This window comes from Etheostoma spectabile, chromosome 21, assembly GCF_008692095.1.
Source record: "Etheostoma spectabile isolate EspeVRDwgs_2016 chromosome 21, UIUC_Espe_1.0, whole genome shotgun sequence".
NCBI lineage: Eukaryota > Metazoa > Chordata > Actinopteri > Perciformes > Percidae > Etheostoma > Etheostoma spectabile.
In genome coordinates, this window is record NC_045753.1 from 9,042,984 (window position 1) to 9,052,408 (window position 9,425).

The 9,425-nt window shown below is 40.1% G+C and overlaps 1 protein-coding gene across 2 annotated transcripts in view; it reads right to left on the minus strand.

Moving 5' to 3' along the window:
- The window catches only part of thrab (thyroid hormone receptor alpha b), a 157,207-nt gene that overhangs the window by 131,325 nt on the left and 16,457 nt on the right, over positions 1-9,425 (minus strand). For both annotated transcript variants that reach the window (XM_032501523.1, XM_032501520.1), the window contains exon 2: positions 4,776-4,858. The gene's annotated coding sequence lies outside the window, so the exon portion shown is untranslated. The remainder of the gene's footprint in view (positions 1-4,775; positions 4,859-9,425) is intronic.

Here is a 9,425-nt window from a genome sequence, read left to right on the forward strand (position 1 = left end):
TTTACTTGTTGTTTATGTGTGGGTGGTGATGGCACAGTTGATAAGACACATGCCTTTGGTGTGGGAGACCAATTCTAATTCTAATTAACCCCTAGATGCTCAAAGGCGTGCGTCTGACATATATAGCAACTGTAAGTTGCTTTGGGAAAAAAAAAGTAAAAAGCGACATGTATACGTACTAAGACCCGGGCATGAGTTTCTAATGGCTCGTTTGAAGGTGGAACACATCAATCTTTTAAAAGGACTTAAAAGGTTACCGTGTGGAGTTTCTGGGCCAGACTGACACATCGATATGGCCGATTTTATCAACCGAGTGTAGCGACGGATGTGGTGTATCATACTGTCAACTAAGTAACAAGAAATTTCAGTACAGACATGCAAATCCTATGTTTGAGGTAGTTGTGTTGATTTTAGTTACAGCAGTTTGTCCATCTAAGCGCAATGACAAGTTTATTTTTCAGCTATAAAATATCCGGCTTCATGGTCATAATAACAGAAGGATCCCTTGAATTTGGTTGTATATTTAAAAAATGTTTTACATCAGCTGATTTATCTGATCGTTTTAGCTTTCACATATTGACACAGCATCAAACTCCAGCATTGGTCCAGTTCTGCTTTTGACCAGAGTTTATGTGAGTGGATTTTCTTGTTCCTGTACACTACTAGCAAATGATAAGACAAAAATAAGACAAGACAGAAAATGATGCATATCATATCGCGTTAGAATAATTTCATTATCAAGAATATACAGAGACCATTGAAGTTATATCAAAGTTCATTTTTACTTGTGAACACAAGGAGACAGTTCCCACACTACAGAATAGTACAGAAAATGCCGGACTGAAAGCTCTCTACAGCTGCTTATTTATACAAACTGGATGTTAACACAATGTCATGGCAAAGTCGATCTAATCAGTTTTTCTAATCGGCTCTGAGAACCTCCTCTGCTTGCTCTACCCCCAGAAACATCCATTCACAAGGACAGTTGATGGCTCCATGGTTATCTTGTTTAGAGGGATCAGTATAATATGGTTTTATTATGCAAACAGTTTTAATAATAATCAGAGAAAAAGTATGTATCATCATTTTTCTAACATATTGTATATTAGTCGATCCACAGAGAATTATTCAACATGTTAGGTAGATTTCTCGCAGTACAAACAAGGTATCGAGCTTGCACATAAAAGACAATCTGAACAGGTCCTGGTGGTCAAACACAACCAGCCTTCGAAAGCATCACAAAGACTTTAGCTTCACCCTTGCACGCGGCTGCATCAACTCCAGTTAAAAAAAAAAACTCGGCTCTGAAAGGGAAGCAACTATTATCCAAAACACCAGCTCCTCTATGACTACTGTGGTTTTCACGTATCTGGTTTAGCCTCGTCCTCCTGGTGACCCCAAACAGAAAGCCTGTCTTTAATACAGATGAAATGAGTGAAATGAAATTGCAGTCTATGAACAGAGAGCTGCAAAAGAGGAACATTTTCAGCTTAGCTGAGGAGGCAAAAACCACTTCCTTTTAGTGAATGAGAGCTGTTCAAGAAACCGCACATTTTCATAAAATACCACCCACTCCGCCTCCACGATGCTGCAACCTAACATTACCACTGCACTTTATTTATTTACACAACTATATAACCAGACGGCAGAAAGCAGCGAGCACTTCCCCTTTCACGACAAAAATCTCGAGACGTTACAGCAACATGCCTACAACGCTGCACTGCGGCCCAGCCAAGAACCCTGGCTACAACACAGGTAAAGCCACTGATCACGGTGTTAAATTAATCACAAATTAAGATGCACAAAGACAGACTAATTCAACATGGTATTAGCCAGAATCATTAGTCAGTATTGTTTCCTCAGTTCCTGGAAATGTCCTTTAGCAGCATGCTTGGTAATTTCTAAAATAATCCCTGGCTTCTTTGCAGAGTAAAAAAAAACGTATACTGTCTAGACATCCAAGAGTCTCAAGGCAGGTTATTAAGTTAGTCTATTGATTACCCAGGAAATATGCTTATTCAAATGTCACTAACAAAGAAGGAGAGAGCATTAATGAAGCGACAGCTCGCGCACACATCCGTCCAACTGTAATGGTTTCATTTTAAATGTCATTGTGTCTTTATTGCACAGCATTAACGGTCATAAAGCTTATTTCTTCCGGTTAGTGCTGGGTAGAGCTTGAATGGCCATCTGAGAAAATTAAATTCACTCAAATTGAAATTGAGGTTGAGTACAGGAGCTGTCCAAAAGTGTGCACTGGGATTACTCAACCAGAAGGTGAGTCTAACTGTTCAGAGAATAAAAGTAATTCAACCGCTGGCTCCAAGCCCACTCAAAGTTTGCCCGTCCTGCTTTACGGTTCCCCAGACTTCCCTGGTTGGAGATAAATGTCAGCAGAGCTTAGAGATTATCTGTGTATGAATCCAAATGTCTTTTTATTGTGTGTGTGTTTGTGTGTGTTTGTATTTGCCTGTGTGCATGTGGATGTTTGTACATATTTGTCCATTTGATTGTGCATGTGTGCATGTGTGCATGTTTGCACTTGTGTCCGTGAATGTGTGCCCAGGTGGGGGTGTGTGTACTCGTCTGTGTTTGTTAGTGTGTGTGCCAGAACGGGAAAGTGATTCCTGTGATGGGCATGACAGATGGACGGGGAGTGGCTCAGCTTGTTCTCTGAGCCACCTGAGAAACACGAGGGCCGGATGAGTGTGCCAATGCTCACCTCTCATCCCTCTGACAGGAGTCAACTTGTTTTGATTGATGTACTAGCCCCTTGCAAAACATAGGCTAATTGCTGATGTGAAATTGTTCTGCACTACACAAGAGAAAAGTACGATCACTGGACTGGAGTGAGGTTGTGTTTTGGATCTGGTTGTTTTATCAGCAAAGACCAATGTACAATCTATTTTTTAGCCAGCCCTGAGCGTCACTTTCTGGTTAAAGTTGCACATTTTGGTAGATTCTGTTAGCTTATTAATGTGGCTGCTGTGAGGCTGTAAATGTAACCCTGGAAAGATACGTGTAAACAGAGAAAACACAGGGAAATGGTTTATGGGTAGCCATAGGTGTCAGAGCAACACATGTGCACACATATCTCACTAACAAGATGTGGAGACCTAAGCCTCAAACACGTTGTGGTTGATCCAACTTCCTGTAGGTAGGCAGGGTCAAAACAAGACAAAACAACCTGAATTACTGTAACACAGAAACAGCCTTGCAAATGTCTAACACAACAACACACCTATACATTTGCATACTGTATGTGCAGCCCAGAGAAACATTGTTGAGAAAAACGTTGTTACCCTAAGCAACTTGCCAAAGGGCAAAATGCAAAAGGCTCTCTGGATGCCGGGTTCTGCACTCAGCCAAACACAAAAAAGCAGCACTCTTGGTTTTTGGAGCGGCTGTTGCAAGGCCAACAGACTTTGGAAAAACAGTCTTGCTGATTGGGCCATGTTGATTTTCTGTTTTTACAATCTCTCTTTCATTTATATCATATCCATAATTTAAGCAAGTCAAGTTTTGGGACCTGCCTCATTTGGATCAAGTAGCTCATAAAAATGAGGTATACAAAGGTCAGTAGGCTACGCCTATTGCTTGAATGGGTCTACAGATGTTATCTCAATGCTTCAGACACATGTTCAATGAATATATTGATATAATTCATATAATGGTTACAGATCTCAGTTTAATCTTTGAGTTTTAGTTTTTTTTTTTTAAACTGATTCTATACTGGATTCCGATTCAACAAACTGCTGCACAGTGCACCGTGCAAAGCCTTGAGTACACATATAAATCATGAAATTGCAACATGAAAAGGATCATAAGTCAACATGAGCACTGCTGTGAAGCGAAGGCGTGAGCTGTCACTGAGGCCCAGCATGTTCGCCTCTAGATAGCGGCGGTGGCAAACAGAAAAGTGCACATTCAACACAGCGCAAGACAACGCTCTTCAGAAAGGGAGCTGACTGCTGCAGCTCAGGGTTGGTGAACTGTGCGATGCTATACAGACCTGCCGCCAGCACACATTATGAAAAAAACGGGCCCAAAATAATCTTTTGCTGCAACGGGCTAATTCTAGTGTGTCCATTTAGTCCCTTGTCAGCCCACAGTGATTTCTCAGTACTCCACATGAAGTGCAGAGATGTTGACATGTTTATCCCGGTAGCACAAAGGTGAGGTACGAGTCTAGTGAGAGGAGAGGATGTGACAAGTTTTTTTCCACATGTGATTTGTTTTGTAAACAAAGGCTGCTAACACAGAAGCCTGCTGTCCATTATATATGCTACCCCATGATATTCATGTGACAGAGAGAGAAAGCTGTGCTCATACATCTCATTTGGAACAAAGAATAACAGCTCTCAGAATAGAAAGCTGCAGACTTTTAGTTTACGGAAACAGCACTAATCCATATTGTATTTTTGATCATTGTCAAGTTTTTTTGAGAGGTCTTGACAGGCAAATAGCACAGGAAGCTGATAAACATGAGTGAGCGGAACATATGTGCTGTACAGCTCAGATGTACTATACATACAGGATCTGATATCTGCACCTGTGGAAATAAGACACTGTTTTGCAGCATGAACATTTAAAACCAACCCCAACTGCCCATCCAGTTCGACACACTTCTGAGGTATCAGCGTAACTATACACTTACATGGCTGTAGGATCAAAGGTAATTAAGTATATGCGGAAACAGGAATTTGAGTGACTTTAGCATCAAACATGTCAACCTGCAACTGAGGTGTGCACAAAGCTATGAAAACATGTCTTACCTTGGTGGTGAGTTTTCTTCACTTCAGTGTTGTGTCTTTAAATCTCATCCCAGATTTCATCCCAACGTAGCTCTCAGGGAACTCTGTAATAAGAACAGACGATCTGTGATTCCTCCAAGTCATTGCCAACGTGAGAAAAACTTCCCCTGTGCCAGACTGGCTTACAGAAAGAGTTATCCAAATCCTACAGATAGACACAGCTCTGTACAAGGAAACCCACATGGCCACAGATGCATGCATGTCCTGCCGGGGATGACTTGGGGGGGGGGGGGGATTCACTGAGTTCATGAGAGGAACATCCCAGAAGTAGGTGGAAGGTTGTCTTGTCTATGCAAACCGGTGTTAGATTTTCATGTGACCAGCTTACCACTAAAAGGCTTAGTAGTTTATTCCTTTAGCCAAATGAACTTGAGGCTTAGGCTGGCCAGAAGAATGAATGAATGAATGAAATGAATAAATGAATGAAACCTTTATTGCCCCAAGGGGAATTTGTTTTGCCACATTTGGGAGCCATTCAAACATTAAGCACATACAACAGTAAAACAGTAAATAACCATAGACAAAAAAGACAATAAAAAAAAAATCAGACCAACTTTTTGATCTGACAGATCAAAAAGAGTTAACCTTGCTAGATGTCAAAAGTGGTACTAATAACTGTGTTACTACTTCAATTAAATAATTACAGGCTTCAGGCGATAATAACCAGACAGGCAGCACTTATACTGCAACTCAACATGTCACAATAATAAAAATTAGCAAACACATCATCAAGATGTAGATGGGAGATGGATATCAGCATGCATGCTTGACATACCTGCTCAGAAACCCCAACGGTAACACTTTATAATAACCATCACTAAGAAATGGGTGGGCCTGTAACAATTATTTCATAATTGTTTTTTTACATATTCACGGTTTCTTTGAACATAGCTGATTAGTGGTTGGACTGTTGAACTAAAACAATGCTATATGTAGGTACAGTCTATACACGTTCATAGCAACAAAAATGACAAGGGGGGATACAGTTTAAAAAAATGTAATGACATTAAATATGCATTTCCTTCATAGGCTGTGTATTTGTGTTACTACGTTACCTTGGTCACATAATATTGATATAATCATAAAAATGATCATTCTAATTAGCCATAGTGGATGGGTTGTCCTGAATGAAATAAAATGTAGCTAATTAATGAGGGAAATATTGAACAGAGCGGAGGTGCTGTCAGCTGCTGCTCCTCCTGCGCAATTAGGCAGATGCTTTGCATGTCTCACAGAAAAAGATTTACACAGTGCATAAAGGTACAGGATTATGACGGTCGCCACCAAATGGAAATGTTTGCATTAGCTTGTGCTACATCAGCTGTGCCGGTGTTTTTCAAAATCCGTTTCCCTGTCGAGATCTCTTCCCCACTACCTAAACCAAACCCTCGTAGCATTTTAACAGTAGGGAATAAGATGGACGGGGATCAGACTTTGACACACCGGTGCGGGTGACACAGCGCTATGTTAAAATCAGCTGCTACATGTGGAGGACGTACAGGAACTAAAACTGTTGACATAAAAAAAAATGTATATATTTTCAGCAAATATCTTTGTTACAACACGATTGAGCTAACTCAATCACTGTCATGCTAACGTTAAATCACACCCTCTTGTTTAATATTGCTTTTAGGTGAACCGAATATGATCAAACATGGGATAAGCCTCATAACCGGAACATTCATGTCCAAAAACACAAAGATGCTAGCACCTTGGGTCTAGCGATAGCATCGTCCATAGCAACCACTGGCACTATCAGTGGTGGTTTGAGTCATAAAAATGGATAGAGAAAAGATTGAGAGAAATACATTTATTAATTAGGGCCCGAGCGCCAACAACAGCAACGGCACTATTGAAACTGAAGGAATTCTTCCTTTTTTTTGGCGAATATCAGATAACTGTTAAGGATGTCGCCTAAAGTCTTCAAAAAGCACAATTGCATAATAAAGTGAGACACTGACTCAGGAACAAAGGTAAACAATACCTAGTTTGCAGCATTTTTGTAAAATGTTGATTAATTCGCCCACTTTCACAAATATTTTTGAGGCAGAAAAGATCATTACCAGTGGCATTTTTGATTCAGTATTTGAAAAAGAAACGGCGGAAATAACAGGTTGCTTTGTTGTCACTTTTTTATTATAAAAGTAAGCATATTATGACATTATTAATACATCTGTAGTTTGTGTGTCTGATCATGATGGAGAGATACACACACCATGTAGTTATTAAAATTTCAACAGCAATAATAAATGCTTGTGGAAAGTAAAACCAAGCCAGAAACATTTTCAAAGTGTATTTCATTAACTTCCTGTCATTCAACAATTCTATTTATTGACGGTCCATTTCAGCTCTGATTGAAACACAAAGACACACGCGTCCTCCGATACACACGCAATATCATGACGTCTTGAGCACGTTAAGATACATTTTTCCCGGTTGTGTCATTATTTGATGACATTCAGCCAAGTAGCATTACATTCTCATATTTCCACCTAACTTGGCATGCGGCACACAAAGGTCCACTCCTATCTCTTGCATTAGGAAGACAATGAAATTATTCATTTTGAATGGACACAAACGTGACTGCTTGTTGCAAGCGTTATCAAAGAAACAGAATTGGAGTTCTTTTAGTATCGTTTTGTGTCTCACAACTTGCGCTGTCTCACAAATCAAAGTCAGTAGATAGAAGCTGCCCTTAGCTGTAGCCTCATGTAGGGCAAATAGTAGTGTTATTCCATACTTCGTCTCAGCTGTGGTAACCACTTAACTGGGATCATTCCCAAAGAATATCCTACATTAGATTTTAAAAGGCAGTAAAGCCTTTTGAGGGCCTGTATTTTTTTTACAAAATGCACTAGAAGCTTTTTATAATTGAGCATTTTTACAGAGAGACTGCTTCCATAACTCAGATCAAAAGGTAAAGTAATGAAGTAGAAGTAAATAAACTGAATACATTTATGTGCATATCCTTTTATGTTATTCAATATTCTTTTGGAATTCTCCCTTTAGTTAAACATCAAACTGAATCCATACGTAATGTTAAAGGTCCCATGGCATGAAAACTTCACTTTATGAGTTCCCCCAGCCTGCCTCTGGTCCCTCAGTTGCTAGAAATGGTGATAGGTGTAAACCGAACCCTGGGTATCCTCCTCTGCCTTTGAGAAAATAAAAGCTCAGATGGGCCTATCTGGAATCCCCTTATGACCTCATAAGGGGCAAGATTCCAGATCAGCCCAACCTCCCCTTTCTATGCTTTGCCCGCCCAGAGAATTTTGCCCATGAGAGAGAGACATGATGGCATTCAAATGCAAAATGGAAGTTGGTCAAGGCCACACCCCCCACCCTCCACCTTATTCTTTTCTGATGTGCTAAATAAAGAAATAAAAAATAAAAAGGTGAAGTACTCAGGGTGCTTCAAGCAACAGTTTCTTAGTAGTGGTCAGTGTGGCCATGCATCTGATTCTCCGGCTAATCCATATGCTAAGCCAGCTCTCAGCCACTCGGGGAGGGATTAATATGCATTGGCACAGGCGGGACAGATAAGATGGCCAGCTGCTTGGAGTCAGGGCTAAACTTGACAGCACTTAAGCTCACCTACAGTATATCCTGCATTTTATTTTAACCCAAGAGAGAGAGCTACAGGTTGGTATTGCACGTAGGTAACGGTATGGTAATGCTTTAGTCTTGTTTAGAAGTAAAATTGTACAGCAACACCTGAAAACCCTATGTAGCACCAAGGCTGAGTATCACAACCAGTGTGCTGTGATCGGATGTTTGTATAGATTATTCCCTTTTTGTTTGATCAGATATATCCGGATCCAAGACTGGGCATCAAGAATCGGTTCCAACTTGGAATCATTTCAAAAATTTGGATTTCAATTGAATCGTTTCTTTAGTAGAATCGTTTCAAATCCAATTTAAAACACAAAATTTAGGTTTCGGTAGCGGCCCCCGTACGCTCTGTTAAAGGGAATGTTAAGGGGACAACACAAAACCTTTATCCATGAAACGGGTATTTGTGTGTGTAGTTTGTCAATGTCCGTCATGTTTGTCCTTTTAATTAAAATGTACTTTGAAACAACCTAAATTTTACAGCATAAGTTCTCTGAGAATCTCTTTTGTATCCAGGAAAACATAGTATTGTAACTGAAATGTCCCTAACATAATTGATATTGAATCTGGAATGTTATGAAACCGGGATCTTGTGAAACGGAATCGATTTAAGAAAACCCCCAGCCCTAGCTGCTCCTTGGGCCTACTTACAACACTGAACCTGATCTGATCATATTCTGAAAAACTTAGAAGGGAAACACTAAAAAAACCTGATACAGTATCCGTTTTTACACCAGTTGTTCAGGCTTACTTTTTATCTTTGGACAGAGCCAAGATAACTGTTTTCCCTACCTTCAGTGTTCATGCTAAGCGAGGTTAACCATTCCCAGACTCCAGACCCGTATTTAACACAGAAAAGAGATTATATTCATCTTTTTATCTCACTCTCAGAAAGAAAGCAAGTGAGTGAAAACAAGTGGAAAGCGCCTACTGACTGTTACTGCAGAAATTTAGAGGGGGCAGAATCAACTGTCAAGCAGCCAACAATTAACGTCACAG